General features: G+C 35.1%; 1 protein-coding gene and 1 long non-coding RNA gene across 4 annotated transcripts in view; one reads left to right on the top strand and one right to left on the bottom strand.

Moving 5' to 3' along the window:
* ADGRB3 (adhesion G protein-coupled receptor B3) overlaps positions 1–20,767 on the top strand; it is a 743,632-nt gene that overhangs the window by 278,057 nt on the left and 444,808 nt on the right. The window lies entirely within an intron of this gene.
* LOC121029640 (uncharacterized) lies at positions 10,084–13,761 on the bottom strand. The gene is made up of 2 exons (XR_005789817.1): positions 13,424–13,761; positions 10,084–10,309 (listed from the first exon to the last, which is right to left on the bottom strand). It is a non-coding gene; the product is annotated as an uncharacterized LOC121029640 (long non-coding RNA).

Raw genomic sequence — 20,767 nt, forward strand, 5'->3', positions numbered from 1 at the left:
TATATATATATATTTAAACATAGGAAACAAAAATTCTGGAAGGCTTTCTCTTCTGCAACAGATCATAGTCATTAGTATGATCCTTCCCCAAATATTACTCTACTTTGGCATTCCCTTTTTCCAGAGTTCAGAAAATATTCTATTGGCTTCACAATCTGCTGAATCTGATAAGTCTGATTATTTTCTAAGTTCAATATTGTGCAGACTACATTTCCGGAAGTGTTGAAACAAGTCACACTGTCTTGAAATACAATGTCTTGTACATTTGCATTTTCCTTTGTGTACATTTTGCAAGTCTTGTGGAATGTGTACTCACTGTGCAGAATTTTGCAAAATTTTTTGATGCTTAAGAAGATATAATTCTGAGTATGGGGTTCTAGAATGCAACCAAGAGGGTAAAATTGAACAAATTGGTCTGTGCACCACTCTACAGCTCTGTTGTGTATTCTGTCGGAGGGGAGGTTGTATGCTGTTACTTAAGAAGAATAAACTGATTCTCCCTCACGTGAAAATATTTCATATTTTAAAACATAGTCATAAAGAATCTCTCTGTCTTGAAATTTGATATTGATAAAAGATTAATATATTTACACTGTACAACTGTTATTCAGATTAATGCTTCCTAGTGTTTTCTGGTGATTAAAGCCACCAAGAAATTTGTTAAAAATACAAAAAAACATCACGACCCACAGCAGATCAATGAAATCTAAATGCCTAGGGGTGGGGGGACCTGGGAATTTAAGTGATATAATTTTTCTGTTGAATGGTCATTAATTTATATATATGTGTGTGTATATATATATGTGTGTGTGTGTATATATATAATGTATAGACACACATACACACACACATATATATATGTATGTATATATATATTTAAGTGTTTATTTTTGAGACAGAGAGAGATAGAGCATGAATGGGGGAGGGTCAGAGAGAGAGGGAGACATAGAATCTGAAACAGGCTCCAGGCTCTAAGCTGTCAGCACAGAGCCTAATATGGGGCTCAAACTCATGAACCACGAGTCAAAAGTCGGACACTTAACTGACTGAGCCACCCAGACAACCCCTCAATTTATATATTTTTGAAGAAACAGTTTATGTTAGTAACAGATCTCATCTGCACTAGTAGACAAGAAAAGGATATAAAGAATCAGAGTAATAATTTATACAAACAAAATACATGATTATTAGTTATTAAAAGAAATTATGGACCTGAGGGCAAGAGGCAAAACAAATAGCGATGTTATATCTTTTTGTGGACAGCAATTCCATATGAAGAACTTAAAGTTCTGATATAAGGACAATAGTGAAAAACAAAGTTAGTACAATATTTTTGTGGATTTAAAAGATTAATGGAACTGGAAGCCTCCTTTAAGAGGAACATATACAATTAATGATGAACAGGTGAAGGGTAGGTATTCAAGTACAAGTAATGCTTGAAAGTTATACTTCTCTTATAACATGTTGACCTGACAGCTAATAATCACATACAGTTTTGAAAAAATATATAAAAGAATTGGAGAGTTTATAATAGTTTCTGAATGTCCTCTATGTCCTGATACATACTATGCAGAGGGAAGACCAGATGAAAAATTCCAAATTACCTTGGGACAGAGAGTGCCATGAAAGGATGTGATAATTTCTGTTTTCCCTGATTATCCTACAGTTGTTCTTAGCTAGAAAAAAAAATAAAAATAAAAAGAGAGAGAGACAGAGAGAGACAGAGACAGAAATGACTATTTTGTAATGAAAATTTTAAAGTAATGTAGTAAGCAGAAAATATTGAGAAGAATTTTGCTTTAGCCAAGAACCAGTTTTTCTCTTATTAATTGACTATAACTTCTCCAAACTATTACCTTACTGCCTTAATTAATCATACTTGCAAAGATAAAATCTCATAGGTGTGTGAATTTCATAGACACAACCCTGTTTCTTGCATAGCAAACACAAAGTATGTGGGAAAGGAGAAATTCATTTAAGAGGAATCAGGATGGAGATGGGGATTTAAGAATTTTAAAGGGAAGTGATATTTAAAATTGTCACCTCATCCAATTTTATCATCAAACATAAAAATTCCTGTCTATTGGCTAGGCACCTTGGTTCTTGTCACCCTCAATAACATTCTTCCTAAGGAAACTGGTTTCTAATACTTGATTTATGGAATCAGAACCTATAGCTTTAAACAAACAAAGCAAAACACTAATTCTGTTATCTGTAAATCAGTAAATCTCTTGGTCTCCTGGCCACACCCAACAACCACTCCAGGAAGCTCTTTTATGTTACAAGATCAGCCTTAGATTTTTCCCCCCAGTTTTATTGAACTATTAGACTTTAATCTTAGCCCTGCTTTACCTATGCTGAGACACCTTTAGCCATAAGCCAACCAGTTGATCTAAATTGGTGTGTGGAGCTAGTGGGAGGGTGGTTATATCCTCGGAAAAGGATTGCAGAAAGAAGAGATGGAGATAATTTTATTGTGAAACAACACTTCAGATTTAATAGGTCTACTGCAAGAAATGTAAAGAAATACACTGTAGCAAAACTGCAGAGTATTTGCTTTCAGACAGAAGTTATTTCTGGCACTGTTTTAAAAGTGGAAATAGAGCATGACTCCTCACCTCTTAGATGCAGACTGTACCTAATGAGTTCCTGCCAAAGAATACACCATGGACAGGGGAAAGCATAACCTTACTGTGGAGAAACCAGTGAAACACTACCTCAGACAGGTGATCAAGGTCAACAACAACAAGTTGGTAACATCTACCCTTGATATGATGTGATGAGAAAGGCTTTTACCTCTGTGACCTTCCTCCTCAAATTCCACAACTCCAGTCTAATAATAAAGAAAATAGTAGGTAAACTCCAACTGAGGGACATTCTACAAAAGACCTAACCACTACTCTTCACAACTGTTAATCTCATCAAAAAAGGAAATTCTTACAAACTGTTACAGCCAAGAGGAGCCTTAGGAGACGTGGTGACTAAATCTAAGGTGGTATCCTGGCTGGGATTCTAGAACAGAAAAAGACATTAAAATCTAAGGAAATCTGAAAGATATGGACTTTGGCTACTAATAATGTAACAGCATTGGTTCATTAGTGGTGACAAATGTAGCATAGTAAATTGAAAAAAAAATTAGGTTTTTCATATTAATTCCAGTATAGTTAGCATTCAGTGGTATATACATTGTTATATACAATGTTATATTTGTACAATATAATGATACAACAATTCTATAATTACTCAGTGCTTATCATAGTAAGTGTATTCTTTAATCCCCGTCACCTATTTCACCTATCCCTTTAACCACCTCTCCTCTGGTAACCATCAGTTTGTTCTCAGATTCTGTTTCTGGTTTCTCTCTCTCTCTCTCTCTCTCTCTCTCTCTCTCTCTCTCTCTCTCTCCTTTGTTTTGTTACTTAAATTCCACATGAGTGAAATCATATGGTATTTGTCTTTCTTTGACAGACTTATTTCGCTTAGCATCATACTCTCAAGCTCCATCCATGTTGTTGCAAATGAAGGATTTCATTCTTTTTTATGGCTGAATAATATTCCATATATCCATCACTCCTTTATCCATTCATCTATTGATGGACCCTTGGGCTGCTTCCATAATTTGGCTATTGTAAATAATGCTGCAATAGACACAGGGACACATATGTACTTTCAAATCAGTGTTTTTATATTCTTTGGGTAAATACCCAGTAGTGTGATTACTGGATAATAGGATAGTTCTATTTTTAGTATTTTGAGGAACCTCCATACCGTTTTCCAAAGTGACTGCACCAGTTTGCATTCCTGTCAGCAGTATACGAGGGTTCCTTCTTCTCTACATCTTTGCCAACACTTGTTGTTTCTTGTGTTTTTGATTTTAGCCATTTTGACAGTTGTGAGGTGATATCTCATTGTAGCTTTGATTTGTATTTCCCTGATGATAAGTGTTGTTAAACATCTTTTCATGTGTCTGTTGGCCACCTATATGTCTTCTTTGGAGAAATGTCTGTTCATGTCTTCTGCCCATTTTTAATTGGATTATTTGTTTTTTAGGTGTTGAGTTGTATAAGTTCTTTATATATTTTGGATACTGACCCTTTATCAGCTATGTCATTTGCAAATATCTTCTCCTATTCAGTAAGTTGTCTTTCAGTTTTGTTGTTGTTTCCTTTGCTGTGCAGAAGCTATTTATCTTGATGTAGTCCATATAGTTTATTTTTGCTTTTGTTTCTCTTGCCTCAAGAGATGTATCTAGACAGATGTTGCTACAGCCAATTTCGAAAAATTACTGACTGTGTTCTCTTCCAGGATTTTTATGCTTTCAGGTCTCACATTTAGGTCTTTAATACATTTTGAGATTATTTTTGTATGGTGTATGAAATTGTCCAGCTTAGGAAACTGAGTGTGGGGTGTGTGGAAACTCTAAGTGCTAATTGTCCAACTTTTCTGTAAATCCAAGACTAAAATAAAAAGTTGATTTTTTAAAAACTAGTGCACACTTACCTACAACTTGATATTAAAAACTTTTTGAAAAAAAATTGTGACAGATGAAACTATTCCTTAGTTAAAGCTTCTGCCATTATTATATAATTATGATGATATTTATATACCAAACTGTAGGCTAAATTGAATACAAGTTTAAATATAAAAAAAATAAATATAGCAATAATAAGACTAAATATGACTCAGCTAAGTATTTTTCTAAAGTTTAATGTGTCAGAAAGAAAAAATATTTATAAATTTTAGTATATAAATGTCTTTTAAACCTTTGCCTAAACAATGGGAAACATTATATAACACAATTAAAACTTAAAAAAATATATATGTATATATATAAAGAAGTCAAATGAAATAATATTTTTAAAGGTTTTTAAATGTTTATTTATATTTGATAAAGATAGGGAGGGGCAGAGAGAGACTGAGACAGAATCTGAAGCAGGCTCCTGGCTCTGAGCTGTCAGCACAGAGCCCGTAATGGGGCTTGAACCTCCAGCCATGAGATCATGATCTGAGCTGATGTCAGATGCTTAACTGACTGAGCCACCCAGGAGCCCTGAATTAATATTTTAAAATCAAGAGTTCAAAGATAACTAAGAATAACATATATATATATATATATATATATATATATATGTGTGTGTGTGTATCTGTGTGTGTTATATGAAATATGTATGAAATATATATATATTTCATGTGTTATGTACATGATATATATATCATGTGTTTTATGTATATATATATAAATTTAAAAATGTATATAATTAATAAGATGGCAATGAAGTGAATGTAGTCACATATTATTGGTACCAGTGAAAAAATTAAATAGCAGTGTGAAAATAATAACTAAAAGTCATAATAATAATAATAATAATAATTTTATCTTATTATCCAGTTTTTGAGAATTGTCTTAAGTGTATTTCTTATCCCTGCATAACCAGAAGTACAGGTTTACAGAGTTTCATTGCTTGTGTCTAAATGTTTGGCTAGATTGTCAGGGACTTGGGAAAGACATGATGGGAAAATTGGTCAAAAGAGGGTCTGCATAAGACATATTTGGATAGACTTCTCCAGATAGGCAACTAGTTTGAAGATACAGTAAAACCTTGGATCATGAGTAACTTGTTCTGCGAGTGTTCTGCAAGATGAGCAAACATTCCTAATAAATTTTAAGTTGATAAGAGAGTGATGTCTTGCAGTACGAATAGTACCTGATGCCGGACTTGTGTCACATGATCACAAATGAGTCAGTGTTCTTGAAATTCACTTTGATATACAAGTGCTTTGGATTACAAGCATGTTTCTGGAATGAATTATGCTTGCAAACCAAGGTTTTACTGTATTTGTATCTCATTTGAATACTCACTAAAGGGTGACTTCAACAGAGAAGGATTTTAATAAACAAGAAGATAGGATGACTCATTCTATGGGATTCAGTCAGTTTCTTTCCCCCACCAGCCACTCCTATTATTGCCTAATGGGCTCATGAACAAAGTGACCATGGTGACAAGGATAGAGGTTATGCATGGGCTCAGTAAATGGACTTCTAACTCATAGACAACAATCTGGCTACTTCCAATGCTGAATGTCCAGTCTACTAGCAATAGAGCCTAACACTGTGTCTATGATGTGCCATTATTCTCTAAGAGATTGAACCAATTGGACTACTTCCATTATGGAAAGGACAGTACTTATTCTAACTAAAATAGATACTTGTTCTGGATATGAATTCCCCTTCCTTCCCTACAATGCTTCTGCCAAAACTATCATCTGTGGATTTATACAATGTCTAATCCACTATAAAGAACATCACTTCTAACATAGGAATTTATTCCCCAGTAAATAGAGTATGTTGTTTTTACCATGCTCATGGAATTATTAGTCTATGCATCCTACATGCCCCAAGTCTGTATTAGTTATCTATTTCTGGATAACAAATTCCCCTAAAACTTAGCAGCTTAAAATAACAAACATTTTTTTTTTAATTTTTTTAATCTTTATTTTTGAGAGAGATAGAGACAGAGTGCAAGCCGGGGAGGAAGAGTGAGAGAGGGAGATACAGAATACAAAGCAAGCTCCAGGCTCTGAGCTGTCAGCATAGAGCCTGATGTGGGCTCAAACTTAAGAACCATGAGATCATGACATGGGTTGAAGTGAGATACTTACCTGACTGAGCCACCCAGGCTCAAATAACAAACATTTATTATGTCACTGTTTCTGGTGGTCAGAACGTGGCTCCCATCTTAGCTGGATGCCTGTGGTTCAAAGTCTCTCATGAGGTTGCATTTGGCTAGAACATAGTCTCATCTGAAGACTCATCTGGTGATGGTAGTGGGGAGGGTGGTTCTGCTTCCAGGCTTACTCATGTGGCTATTTCAAGACTTGGTTTATTACCACATGGGCCTCTCCATAGACCCTCAGGAAATGGTGGCTGGCTTCCTCCAGAGCAAGTGATCCATGAGAATGTGAGTGCACACTCAGTAGAAGAATCCATAGCCTTTTTCTATCCCAGTCTTGGAAGTGACATCCCTCTACATCTACCATAGTCTATTTGGAGGCATAAATCCAAGGGACTACACAGGGGTGTGAATGCCATGAGGTGGAGGTTATTGAGAGTCATTTTAGGTGCTGTTTGACACTCCAAGTAAATAAAAAATTGTTAAAACTGTAGATCTCATGTTAAATGTTCATGTTACAATAAAGATTTTGAAAAGAGAGAAATATATTTTAAAAATATTCTTTTTATCATGACTTATAATACTGCTGTGAAATTTTAACAACTTAAATGCCAAGCAATTGAGCAACAAATTAGTACATTAATGTACAAGTTAAAAAAAAACATACTTAAATAATCATGTACACTGCATAGTATAATGGAAGACTTATAAAATGATCTTAAACAGAAAAGCAGAAAACAAAATTATCCAAATATATGTAAGGACAAAGCTTGGAAAGGAAGTCACAAAAGCAAAACAAGGGACACTTGACTGGCTCAGTAGGTAGAGCAAGATATTCTTAATCTCACTATCATGAGTTCAAGCCCCACATTGGGCATAGAGCCTACATAAAAAAAAAAAGTCAAAACAATATGTAAAGTTAGATTAGTAATATTATGGTTAAGGGTTAAGGGTTTTGTTTTTCAAAAAATGGTTAATATTGTTAAAGATATTTTACATATTTTAAATGAGAGAAATTGTACTATATTGGTAATGTTTGTGTTAATTTTTTTACTTTTTATCTGTAAGAAACATTATTTATAATATATAAATTCATGTTAGGAAGTGTTTTAAAATATGCATGACTCAGAGTATGGATGACTCACTGCACATCTTTTATCATTCATTAGGTTTCTAGTAACATCATTCTGGTGTGTATAGAATCCACAGTTTTGTACCATGTGTTTTCTTATCTATATTCTGAAACCAGCCTACACATAATTAGGCATTATTCATACTGCCAGCTCTTATTCAAAATGGCAGGTACAGCCATACATATTTTATTTTTTTATCCACTGAAGACTATGTCTATTATCCCACCAAAAAATGTGCTAACAGAAAGTGGGTTTGTTCCTTGCAACCTTTCGAGGACACTAAACCAAACCATCTGTAGTAATGTTTTTTTTTTCTGCTTGGGAAATGATTGTTAACATATGGCAGTGTCAAATGACTTTAATTTATCTTTCATTAAGCAAGAAACAGCATGTCATCTCTTCAGTAGCCTGGAGATTGTTTGCCTTTTTCATTATGAATCACTAATCAAAAGTATTGCCCACTACTTTTCCCCATGTGATACCAGAAATTTTCAGAAATTCAGACTCGAAAGAAATAGCCACATCATTCCCAAAGCCAGGGGAGTGTTGTGCAGGTGAAGAGTGAATTTTCACAGTGGTCTCTTACTATGAGAATTCCTCTGTTGGTCACAGTTCCCTAATATTCATCTTTTAAATAATCAGCTTACTGTAGGTGCTAGCAAAACCACAGCCACCTCGTTTACAACTGCCTATAAGAGACAGAGTCTTCTGGGGCGCCTGGGTGGCTCAGTCGGTTAAGCGTCCGACTTCGGCTCAGGTCATGATCTCACAGTTGGTGGGTTCGAGCCCCGCGTTGGGCTCTGTGCTGACAGCTCAGAGCCTGGAGCCTGTTTCGGATTCTGTGTCTCCCTCTCTCTCTCTGACCCTCCCCCATTCATGCTCTGTCTCTCTCTGTCTCAAAAGTAAATAAACGTTAAAAAAAAAAAAAAAGAGACAGAGTCTTCTATGATATTTACTTAGACTTATAAGGATTAGGACCTTTCTGAATTTTCCTGTACTTGACTGATATTTTTTTGTAATCCATTGACTTTTACAAAAACTGTTCAGTGCCAATTTTTAAATTTTTATTAACCTAGATGATACATGAATACACCCACGTTCATTGTAAAAACCCCAAAAGAGTACAAGAGTACATACTTTTCTACTTCCCCCATCACGCTTGGTTAATGTGATTCTTCTGAGACATTTCTCTGTGTGTGCATCCACACAGACCTACAGACACAAACACACCCACCCACACACACACCCACCCACACACACACCCACACACACACACACTTTTAAATGAAGATCTGAATAACTGGAATCCGCTGTAAGTTATCTGAGACTTTATTCACGTGACAGTGTGCCTTCGAGTTCCTTCCAAGCCAATAAATACTGCTGAACATAAATCTGCTTCTTACTTTATATCTTGCAAAATATTGTGTATTTTGTCTGTATCCTAGTTTATTTAGTTATTGCTTATTGATAAACATTTAAGGTGTTTCCTTGGAAATACTTTCAACCATGGACATCCAGAGACCCTCTGTTTTGACATCCTGTTTTTCACATCTCTCCCTGTTTAAAATACTGAAACTAATCCCCAATGTCATTCCCTCTCCAAACACCTAACCTAATGAAGTTCTATTGTGATTTCTATCACTTCAGCAGTGTTAGGACTATTATGAATGTCAATCTTTCTTCCCTCTCAATGTAAAGTGAGGCATGTTTATAAAACTGATGATGTTACGTGGGAACTGAATTTTACTCCATTTATAAAGATGGATATGACCACTGTTTTAGACCACCAATATGAGACACTTCATATTAATGCCATCATAATGAAGAAAATGAATGTTTAGGTCATTGAGACTGTCTCTCATATTTTATATTATCTGGCCAATGTGTAGTGTCATTATGCAAGAATTATATCTTTATTAATAGTCCCAAATAGGTCCAAAATATTGTTGTGGTTTATTAGAACTCTATTCCTAAAGACAAAAAAAAAAACAAAAAAAAAAAAAAAAAAAAAAAACAGACATTTAGGATACATATATAAGGGTTTTGTAGTTAGTCTTTGGATTTACTTTGTTAATGCTACTCTTATCCTTTCTCCACCTCATGTGAACTCCACAAAGCCTGTTCTGAGATTGTAGCTTTAAGAGTAATTAATAAGTTAACCCTGTTCCTCACTATATGACATTTCTCCATTTCCTGTCCATAAGAATTGAGCAAAAACACTCTGCATTGTAGACTAAAACTATAAGGCTACTTGTGAATAGATGTATTTTGCAGCAAAATAGGCTGTGATCTCTTTTAATCACAATGGCATTGAGAACTCTAGCAGGCTTCCCTTTCTGCTTGGTTGGCCAAGCAGACAATTACAGGTGTCCCACTTCAGAGACTACCTGCTGCAGGCTGGTCCATGACCTCCATCTTCAACCTCATCATTCCACAGCACTGAGCAGAAATCGTGATCACCCCCATGTCTCCTTGCTTCACAGCAGTTCTTTGATTGTCTTCAAACTGTAAATGAATTTTGCAAATTAGGTTAAAAAGTTTCCCAGATATTCAAACTCTAGTCTCCCCTCTGGCTATTGTCCCAATTTACTCCTTTCTTTTCAGCTACAGAATGAATGAACTTGACCACAGCCTCCTTAAATACATGAATTTAGTTTCCCTCCCTATATTTTAGAGAAACTGCTAAACACCATTTTTTAAAAACGCTCCCTTCCTGATTTTTAGAAATATTACATAATCATTGTGGGTAACCTACAAAAGACAATGAATTATAAAGACACACAAAAATTATTTATAATCTCACAAAAATAAACTGTGGGCCTGTGTTTTTTTCTTTTTAGTTTTTTCTTCTTTTATTGTGCTTCTAAATGTAGCAAGAATATTTGCCTTTGCCATTAAGATTTCTTTGAAAATAGTTTTCAAGTTTTGCATTAATTTCATTAGTTACTAGTTCTTTAATTTTTAATTGTTTGTTATTACAGGTGACTCTGTAATAAACATTTGGTCATACATGTTTGGTCACATCTCTACTATTTTTAATCAGATATATTCAGGAAAGAATTGCCAAGTCAAAGGATATTGCCAATTGTAAAGTTCCTAGTAAAAGTTGCCAAAATGCTAAAAGCAAAGTTTTGAGATAGTTTAGATTCCAATAGCATTCTTTGAGCACTCATTTCATTATGCTCTCAAAAGTATTGTCTAACTTTTAACTTTTGCTAATCTAGTAGATTAAAATAATTATTCTTATTGTAGTTCATCTTATTTGGGTTGCTAGTGGAGTGAGTCTGCTTACTAGTTATTATCATTTTTTTTTGGTCTGTTAATTGTGTGCACAGGTAACATTGCCATAAATATCTTCTGTTCTTTTTCAATCTTAGATTATATTTATGATGTTTGTGATACGTGAAATCTTGTACTACATACAGTACATCTCTCACAGTAAAGCCTATCACATCTGTGAATATTTGCCTGTGTTATCACCATCTCTTTCTCTCCCATCTCCTTTTCCTTCCTCTTTCCTTCACTCCATTCGTCCTCTTCCTACCACTTCACTGTGAGACATTAGGCAAGTTTTTCATCTTTCTAAACTTCAAAGGAACATAAAAAGTAAACAAAGGATAATTGTAAGGAGTAAATAAGATAATAATTTGAAGCACTAGGCACAGTGTCTGACATATTCAATAATTCTGATTAAGATTTGTAGTTTTGCTTCAAATGGCTTTTGAATATTTAGTGTTAAATTAATCGTTTGTTTCACACTTTGTTTTTAGTATGCTTTTAAAAATTATAATTTACTGTTGATGTCACAAACCATTAATGTAAGTACTTTTTATCACATATTCAGGCATAATGAACTCTTATTAATTCCACCAGTTATAAAATTGGTCTTTCTAGCTAAATAATTCTGTTGTCTACAAATAGAGACAATTTGTTTCTTCTCCCATTATCGTCTGTTGTATAAATGCTTTGGGTCTAACTGTATTGAATCTACTTCCAAACCAGCATGAAATAATTATTGTTTTTATGAGCATCCTTGTTTTGTACTTTTACTTATGAGGATGTCTGTAGAGTTTCATTACCAAGTATGATAAGACTATTGATTGAGACTTGTTTTTCCTAATTATATTAAGGATTACTAGTTTTAAAATAATTTTAATTAGGAAAAGTTGGCAAATTTAATGCTTCTCCTGTTCTATTAAAATGTATTTTTCTCAAAAACTTCCTGATATTAATACATATTTAACTCCTCAAATACCCTACTTAGTTGTGAGAGATATTTTTTTCCTTTCATGCACTATTAATTTTTATTTAGGATTGTCATATTGTTAGTATTTTATTTAGGATTATCATATAAATTGTTTTGCTTCATGGTCTTTAATTTTAACCATTTTTGTCATTATTTTGCTATCCCTGGGTTTTCCCAATTTTATAAAACAAATTAGATAGATTTTCATCATTTTCAAGTCCTAGAACATTTTGTATGTATCAGAAAATAAGTTAGTTATAAAAGTTTAAGAGTAAACCTCACCCCAATGTATATGAATATGGTCCTTATTTGCATATTATTCTTAAACAACTTTTTTGTGTTCTTGGTTTATTGGACAACCAAATTTCTCCTGCTTCTTAAATTATTATTTTTTTCTGAAAATTATTAATTTCAAATAAATCCTAATAGTATTTGTAAATAAAATACTATTCTCTTTAATATTAAATCAATGAATTATGTAGTTATTTATTGTCCTTTGAATTTTACATATATTTTTATTTCCTCATTGGGTTTGGTAGAGTCTCAAACAGACACATGTATTGGATTTACCAATCAATGATCAATTCTAAGGCTTTTCTGTTTCTAATCAATTTACTTTATTTTTATCTTTTTGGAAATTATTTGTTTCTTGTGGGTCAGCAATGACTACCTAATCTCCAAATCTCCTGACCTGAATCCCCAAAAGCATTCCCTCTATTCATTGAATGTTTTCAGCTGGATTTCTCTGATGAAACACTCTCCCGAAATACTCCTAGTTTTTCTGGCTACTTTGTTTCTCTTCATCTTACTTCAAAGTTCTGCTTTCCTCTTCCCACCCCAATTTGTGGGCTTTCTCCAAAAGCAGCTCATGGTCCTCATTTACCTTGTAAACCTCACCTAAATTCCTATCACGGTAAAAAGTCGGTAAAACTGTGTCCTCATATCCACTTTCTCAGCCTGTCGGCTAACATTTCCATTAAGAAGTTTCACTCTCACCTTCAACTCAAAGCAGAGCCATAAACTTTTCATAAGTAATTCCATTTGTGACTTGTTGATTGATGACAGAGTGTAACATTTCTGTTGCTTCTAAATCTCTTTATCTTTAAATCCTGAAGGTTTCCAAATCCTTATCCCCTTTCCTTAGCTGCAGATACTAATCCACTCCTGTATTTGCAGTTGACATGGGCTCATAAAAGCATTTCCCACTGCTGCTGTCTCCTCTTTATCTGACAGCACCTGAACTAGCAAGCAAGCCTGGTGATTTAAATGAATGTCCGATCAGGAAATGTTTTATTTTCCCCTAAATTTACCAGTGATTCCCTAAGAACCTCCTCTTTTTCTTCTTTTGGAAAAAAAATTGTCAATATTCTTACCTTGGGATGACTCTCAATGGTCAAAGTTGCCTTTCTGTCGCTAGGAGACATTGGAGATTTTAATTCAGTAAATTTGTCCTCAACAGTGAAATCTTTGCACTAGTTAACTCGTGGGACAAGTTCTCAAGGGGGCATCATAACATATTATGACATATGCCACTCCCCCCAAATGAGTCTAAAACAGAAAACACTGGTAGTAAGAATTTTTTGGTAGTGGAGTAAGGATACACATATTTTTTTTCTGTAATGAGTTTGAATTACTTTTATATGGGTGAAGGATACCCTACCTTTGTGCATTTACTTTTAGTATTGTAAAAGAGAGAACATTGGCTTTGAACACAGACATACCTAATTTTCAATTTCAGCTTTTTTATTTCTAGTGTAACTGGATATTTTTACATTATCCTTCATTTCCTCACCTCTCCATAGGATGATGAAGTAAGAATTTTTATTTCACACATAAATAAATGAGGTAGTGAATGTCTTCTACCAAAGGGTAGTGACGCAGTAGGTGCTGAAGAAATGTTGGTATCCTCACTTAAGCACAAAAGAAAGGATTTATTGACATACATGAGATTCTGAGTTGAAGTTCATAAGATCACTTTATGTTAATTCTGTTAATGTATTTGTTCATATCACTTACTGGCTGGTCTCAGGGTGGGATTTAAATGCTTTTCCACGTAATCTTCTGCTTAAAGCCTGGAGATTGTTTTTTATAGAATCAGTGTGAGATTTGGAAGGCAAAACCTGGGGTCAAGAGACAGCAAACCTGTCTTTGTTTAGATGTCTAAGTCACTAAATATAGTGAGACACTGTGGATGCTAACATAGGATCTCTCCATCCATAAGGGAGGCTGCAAAAGAAGGAGATTTAAAACTTAAAGTGTTCATTCAGTAGAGTTATCAAAACTGATTCAGCAATGTCCAAAAAGTTATGAGAGAACTGATGGAGCATTTCTACTTAATCTGGACATTTAACTTCACTAATTTCAATGGTGTTTGCAAAAAAGGAAAGGTTTATGGCTAGTAATTACTTTTTTAGCTGGTGATCTCTTTTCATTTGCAAATTATTTCTGGGAAAGTTTGAACATTGGCTTTTTGGAAGATGACTTTATTTGCTACACAAAGGTCATTCTTAAATGTCAAACATCATTTGGTAGTTGTTCGTGTTTCATTTTTTAATGTTTGCAAGGATATTTTTTCCAGGCTTGTTTTTGAGGTCAACCTAGTGTTTTGAGGTAGTGGGAAATTCTGGTTCTCTGAAATCATAGGGTTTGAGGAAAACATAGAGCACTGTTACACAGACAAATTAAATTCTTGTGTGATTCAGTTGTGACCTTTATGAGTAATTAACAGATTGCTTGTCTGGTAAAGGAGTTCAGTTCTTTCTCAGCCATTTACTGAGAAGAATTGAGTACTGTTGTGAGAATTTTATCCTTTTATTAGAATTAGACTCAGAAAACCTTTCCAGTCTATAGAGGACATGAAAATTCATGCCTTTTCAGTTTCAGTAACTTAAGGATTGAATATATAAATTTCTCTTAAGGATTGAATATATAAATGTCCTCCAGAGTGAATCTAATGTGGCCTGGTACTCCTACTTTTAAATCCTTCATTCAAAATATAAATGCATCTTCTTATTTATGCTCAATAAAGGAAATTTTAGTAGAAGTAAAATTAAAAAGACATCTGTTGCCGAGGGTGAAAACATCAGGGAAGAAGCAGTGTGATACGTTACTCACCATTAACGTATTTCCATTATATCCAACCTCATTTAATGACCCTGTAAGATTTTGCTCTTTTTTAGAGCATCTTAATATCAATTTGCATTGTGAGGCTCTTAATTTAGGATATTTTTCTTCCCATGGAGTATCAAGGAAAACCTACAAAGCAGTTGGAAGGGACTCGCAGCTGAGATTATAAAAACTGTGAGCATGTGTTAGTCTGATTCTATATTCTACCATGGTTAACACCATAAAACCACATATTCCAATTTAGGGAAGTAAACCATGCAAAGTGCAAGGAGATAAAATTAATTTTAAAGTTGAAAAAGATTCTCGTGGTCTTATTAACTATATGGCCTTACATGTGGGAAAATGGTTTAAGCAACAATTAGATGTGATTTTTTTTGAGTCCCAGACCCAACACATCTTAGCTGTAAAATGTTGGGCAACTGTCACAACCTCTTAAAACCTCATACTTTGTGTATCCAAAATGGGTCTAATAATAGAATCTAACTCATAAGAAAGATAGCACCTAATTATAGTGTCTAACTCATTGGAAAGAATTTTAGCAACATGACAGAATGAGCTGATATGAATGGATCTCAGATCTGCTAAAAACTCATGAAAAGTCTGGATAAAATGTCAAGACAGAAAAATAAACCAAACTAAAAGAAAGAGAAATGTATAGGTGTCCATAAAAGACACCTGCAATGATAAAAGATAAAAGACAAAATATTAAGGGTGAGCTGTGGGATGTTAACTATTTTGCACAGTTATGAGTTCTAAATGGCTAAGAATTAGGATTTCAGGGGCGCCTGGGTGGCGCAGTCGGTTAAGCGTCCGACTTCAGCCAGGTCACGATCTCGCGGTGCGTGAGTTCGAGCCCCGCGTCGGGCTCTGGGCTGATGGCTCAGAGCCTGGAGCCTGTTTCCGATTCTGTGTCTCCCTCTCTCTCTGCCCCTCCCCAGTTCATGCTCTGTCTCTCTCTGTCCCAAAAATAAATAAACGTTGAAAAAAAAAATTAAAAAAAAAAAAAGAATTAGGATTTCAGTGCTACTTCATAGAGAGAAGAGTGTTCTTGGCCTGTGTAGGTTTGGGGAACTAAATCAATCCAACTACACAAAGCCTGGAGCCTCAAAGACTACCCTTTGTTTAAATGGAGTTGTAGGGAAATTTCTCTCAATGGCTCTGGGAAGCAGTGGAAAGGAAGCTTGCCTTCATTCAGAAGGTAAAAATGAATCCTCCCCACCCTCCCCCAAAAAAGAAACAAATACTAACATATACCACGTGAGGGTAAGGTATGAATTTATACATTTATATATTTTTGATGTAGCAACCGAAAACCCAGAAAGTTACTGCTATGGAAGGGCATTTTTACAATGAGTCCTGATAGCAGTTTCACAGCGGGGAAAGTACTATGCAAGATGAACCCTCCATAGAAATAAGATGAAATAAAATAAAACAAAATGAACTATTGGAGAAAACAAAGACTATGGAAGAGAATCTGTGGACACAACACAAGGAGCACACTAAGAGCTAGGGGAAAAAATAACCTTTAAGTAAATCGTAAAAGATATGTTTAAAGTGATTCTTAAAAAGAATAGAAATAATAAATAATAATAAAGAGTAAAGAAAAATAAAGAAAATAAATATAGAACATCATGGAAGAAAATAAATTTGGAAAAACTAGAATTATCAAAAATAAAACGCAGTCGCTAAAATTAAAAATTCATCAGATTGCTTAGGGACTAACTTGGGCATGATCGAGGAAAACGCTTGTGAGTTGAAAGATAAATCTGAGGAATGCAGTGAATAAGATTAAGAACATGATGCCATTTAATAAAAATAATGTCTCCCCTTTCTCTCTTTCTCTTTTTCCTCTTTCTCCCTTCCAAAACATTTTTCAGTCACTTAACAAGGTACAATATACAGTGATGGGCAAGACAGACAAGACTGCTGTTCTTTTTTTTTTTTTTTTTTAACATTTATTTATTTTTGAGACAGAGAGAAAGCATGAACAGGGGAGGGTCAGAGAAAGAGGGAGACACAGAATCTGAAACAGGCTCCAGGCTCTGAGTGGTCAGCACAGAGCCCGACGCGGGGCTCGAACCCACGGACCGCGAGATCATGACCTGAGCCGAAGTCGGACGCTTAACCGACTGAGCCACCCAGGCGCCCCAGGACTGCTGTTCTTATGAAGGTCACATTTTAGTGGGTTTATGGATACTGTTATTAAACAAGTAACAACAACAAAAATAAAACTGATATTGATATATCCTGTGCAGAGAATTAAACTCAGGCCTTAGAAAATAACTATATACATACTTTGTATGTGGTGCCTCTTGAAGAAAGTAAAAGTTTAGCTTAGATAAAGATGACAAGAATAAGTCAGCCATGCAAATATCAGAAGAGTTTCCCAGGTAAAGAAATCAATTAACGCAAAGAAGAAATGAGCCATGTGTTTTTAAGAAACTAAAAGAAGACCAGTTTGGCTAGCATATAGTGAGTAATGGGGAGAAGGATATGAGATGATGCTGGAGATGTAGGCTGTGACCAATTGTACAGGGCTTTTCAAGAGCAAGGATAAAGAATATGAATTTCATTCTAAGAATTGGGGAAACATAAAAGGACTTTAAGAAGAGGATTTACGTGATGTGTTTTACCTTTTAAAGGATCTATCTGCTATGTGGAGAATGGATTGTAAGCAGGGGAAATGATGGGAGGGGTGGAGGGGTAGACACGTAGGAGACTCTGCAATGATCCAAGTGCCAGAGGTAGTGGGGTTTGGAGGAGAGTGGTGGGACAGAGAGAGAAAGACATTGACATATTTGGAACATGCTGTGGATGGAGATATGACAGGAGTTGAAAATTGAGAGAATATGGGATTCAGGGAAAGAGAAGTATCATAGACTCTAGGATTCAGGGATAGATCCATGTACGAATTATCTCTACAATATTCATTAGTCACACAGCCACTGCTTAAGCATTTCCTGCGATCCAAAGTCTGGTATTTTGTATGGCTACTCATTCTTTTTATGCATCCCAACTTGCTAGAAGGTCCTTCCTATGGATCTGAGTTCTTAATAAGCAACATAGTAATTTATTTATAATTCTTCTGCCACGTGACAAATTTCCAAATAATCAAAGAAAAGCACCATTTCTTCTTTTATCCAAGCTAAATATTCTCAGGCTTTTTTTTTTTATTTAATAAGAATCTATTTGTATGGCACTTATAACACTTGTAAGTCTATACTGAAGTTTGATTGTTTTAAGTTGTCCATAGCGTTCCTATTAGATCTGATTCTCTGAAGTGCCTTATCATTGGGCCCTCAAAATTTTATTTCCGAAATAAGCCTGACACTAAACTATAATTTTTGAGATCATTCACCTTCTGAGAACTCTTCTTTCCACATATTTTACTTTACCAGTGTTCCTCTTTTTATTTTTTATTATTATTTTTAATGTTTATTTATTTTTGAGAGACAGAGAAAGAGAAAGAGGCAGAATGTGAGCAGGGGCGGGGGAAGGGCAAAGAGAGAGGAAGACAGAATCCAAAGCAGGCTCCAGACCCTGAGGTTTCAACACAGAGCCGCACGTGGGGCTCGAACTCACCAGCCATGAGATGATAACCTGAGCTGAAGTTGGATGCTTAACCAACTGAGCTACCCAGGCTCCCCAGTATTCCTCCTTTTAGAATAATGACAACCACAGCTAAGTGCTAAGTAGTCCAAAAGTTCTGAATTCCATGCTTTAAAAAACGCAACCAAAGCTTAAATTGGGATTTGTCACAACTGTTTTACCACGTTGACTCATCACACTTCATAGTCATCAAAAAACCCGTATATCCATTTAAAATAAATTGTTAAGTCAGGTGTATCCCAGCTGGGAACATACACTCTGATACAAACTTCTGACAAAGGAATAATATATGGAATACATAGATTTAAAGAGAGATTATAATTAACTGGAAAATAGCAGCTAAAACATTAAAAAATAAATAAAAACTGCAATGCAAAAGAGACCTCATTTTCCCTCCAGAGAAGCAAAATCTTAATTGTTTCTCCCACGTAAGTCTTGGTGGGAAAATTCAGTAGAACTGGGTAATCAGAGCTAGTGTTACCTGCGAACATTGTGATGAAGGAGGTGGAAAACCCCCACATGGAAATAGGGGAGGATTTAGCATGTAAGAGATGCCATCCTTAACCTCGTTTGCCTATTCTTGGCCACTTGGCCACCAGCCCCATAGAAACCTAGTCCTATGATAATGAGTAAACAACTTTAGACCCCTTGCTAAATTATGTTAGGATTAACATATGGTGCAAAAAGTACAAACTCAGCAGAAGGACTATGTTTAATTGACATTACCAATATGAGCTTCCCAGAGACCAGTTTAAGAATGTCAACTCATAATCCTGGAGTTGTCATCAACATGCTCCCAAACTCTCCAGCCTTCTAACAACTCTCTTTATTATAATTTTTAAACAAGCCCTTGGCTTGTTCTGCCACATAATTTAGAAGTAGAAATTTAATATCTCCCTAATATTCTTGGGATTCTTTGAGGGATGGATTATGTGTATTTCTGATATATTTTCCTATCCACTCTTATGTCTATTTTAGCTGTATTATCAACCATTGCTTTGTAGTTTGCTTCTGGGGCCATTATTTCTATTCTGTCCCTTGCAAATCTCAACATGAAATTAATCTTTTTTTCTTTCACCATCTTCTTTGAAATATCTCTAACACAGGTTAAGTAAGCTTTTAATAAAATCTGGCTCGAGTGGAGAGGGAGTGTATTTTACCCCAGCTTAGTACATACATTAAACCTTAATATCACTGCTGTTAAAACTGCTGCTGATAGTCCTTCCTTAAGGAATTTCTGATTTCTCCTCTGGTCTCTTCCACACTTATGGATAGTTCTCTTTATTCCTCTCCCAAGATTTGTTAATTTCAACTCCCCTCCTTTTTCTCTGGTCCCCAGTAAGCCTCACCTTTTGTACTTGGCAGCTTCAGTAAATTTCAAATTATTACTTTCTTGTTATGTTATTCAACTTTCCAGATCTGGCCCTAGGGCCTATTTTTACATTACCAAACTGGCCTATCAAGATATTTTGATAAGCTGAAGACAGTTTTCTGCATTATTTCTGGTCAGCTTTTAGTTTTATTTTGCTATTTATTTATTCATGAACTATTTATTTGAGCACTGTATTGTTTATTAAAGATAAATTTGAAATGCATAGCTAGGAGCAGCTCTCATAAGGGAAATGATTAGCTTATTTTCATAAATGCTAACTTTGCCAGCAAAGTATCTAGGTGATGTAGTATACATGGCCTGGAAGATGTAGATCAGCCCATGGGAGTAGTTGTTTGCCTAAAAGTGATACTTTAGTCTAGGAAAGGTTGGAACTTCTAAGGGAAAGAATATTGAGGCAGGAGCTGTGGGAAAATTCACATTAGGGAATGAAGCGTAACTAAGGTAACGAAGGAGGCAGAAAAGCAGTCAGGAGGAGGAAGAAGTTCAAATTGTCAGCTTTGAAAGCCAAGGGAGGTGAGCATTTTAAGAAAAGTTGTGGGATACGGGAGGGTGGGAGGGTGTCAAATGCTGAAGGAATCAAGATGAATGT

Source organism: Herpailurus yagouaroundi, unplaced genomic scaffold (genome assembly GCF_014898765.1).
Source record: "Herpailurus yagouaroundi ecotype Mexico unplaced genomic scaffold, PumYag 139, whole genome shotgun sequence".
NCBI lineage: Eukaryota > Metazoa > Chordata > Mammalia > Carnivora > Felidae > Herpailurus > Herpailurus yagouaroundi.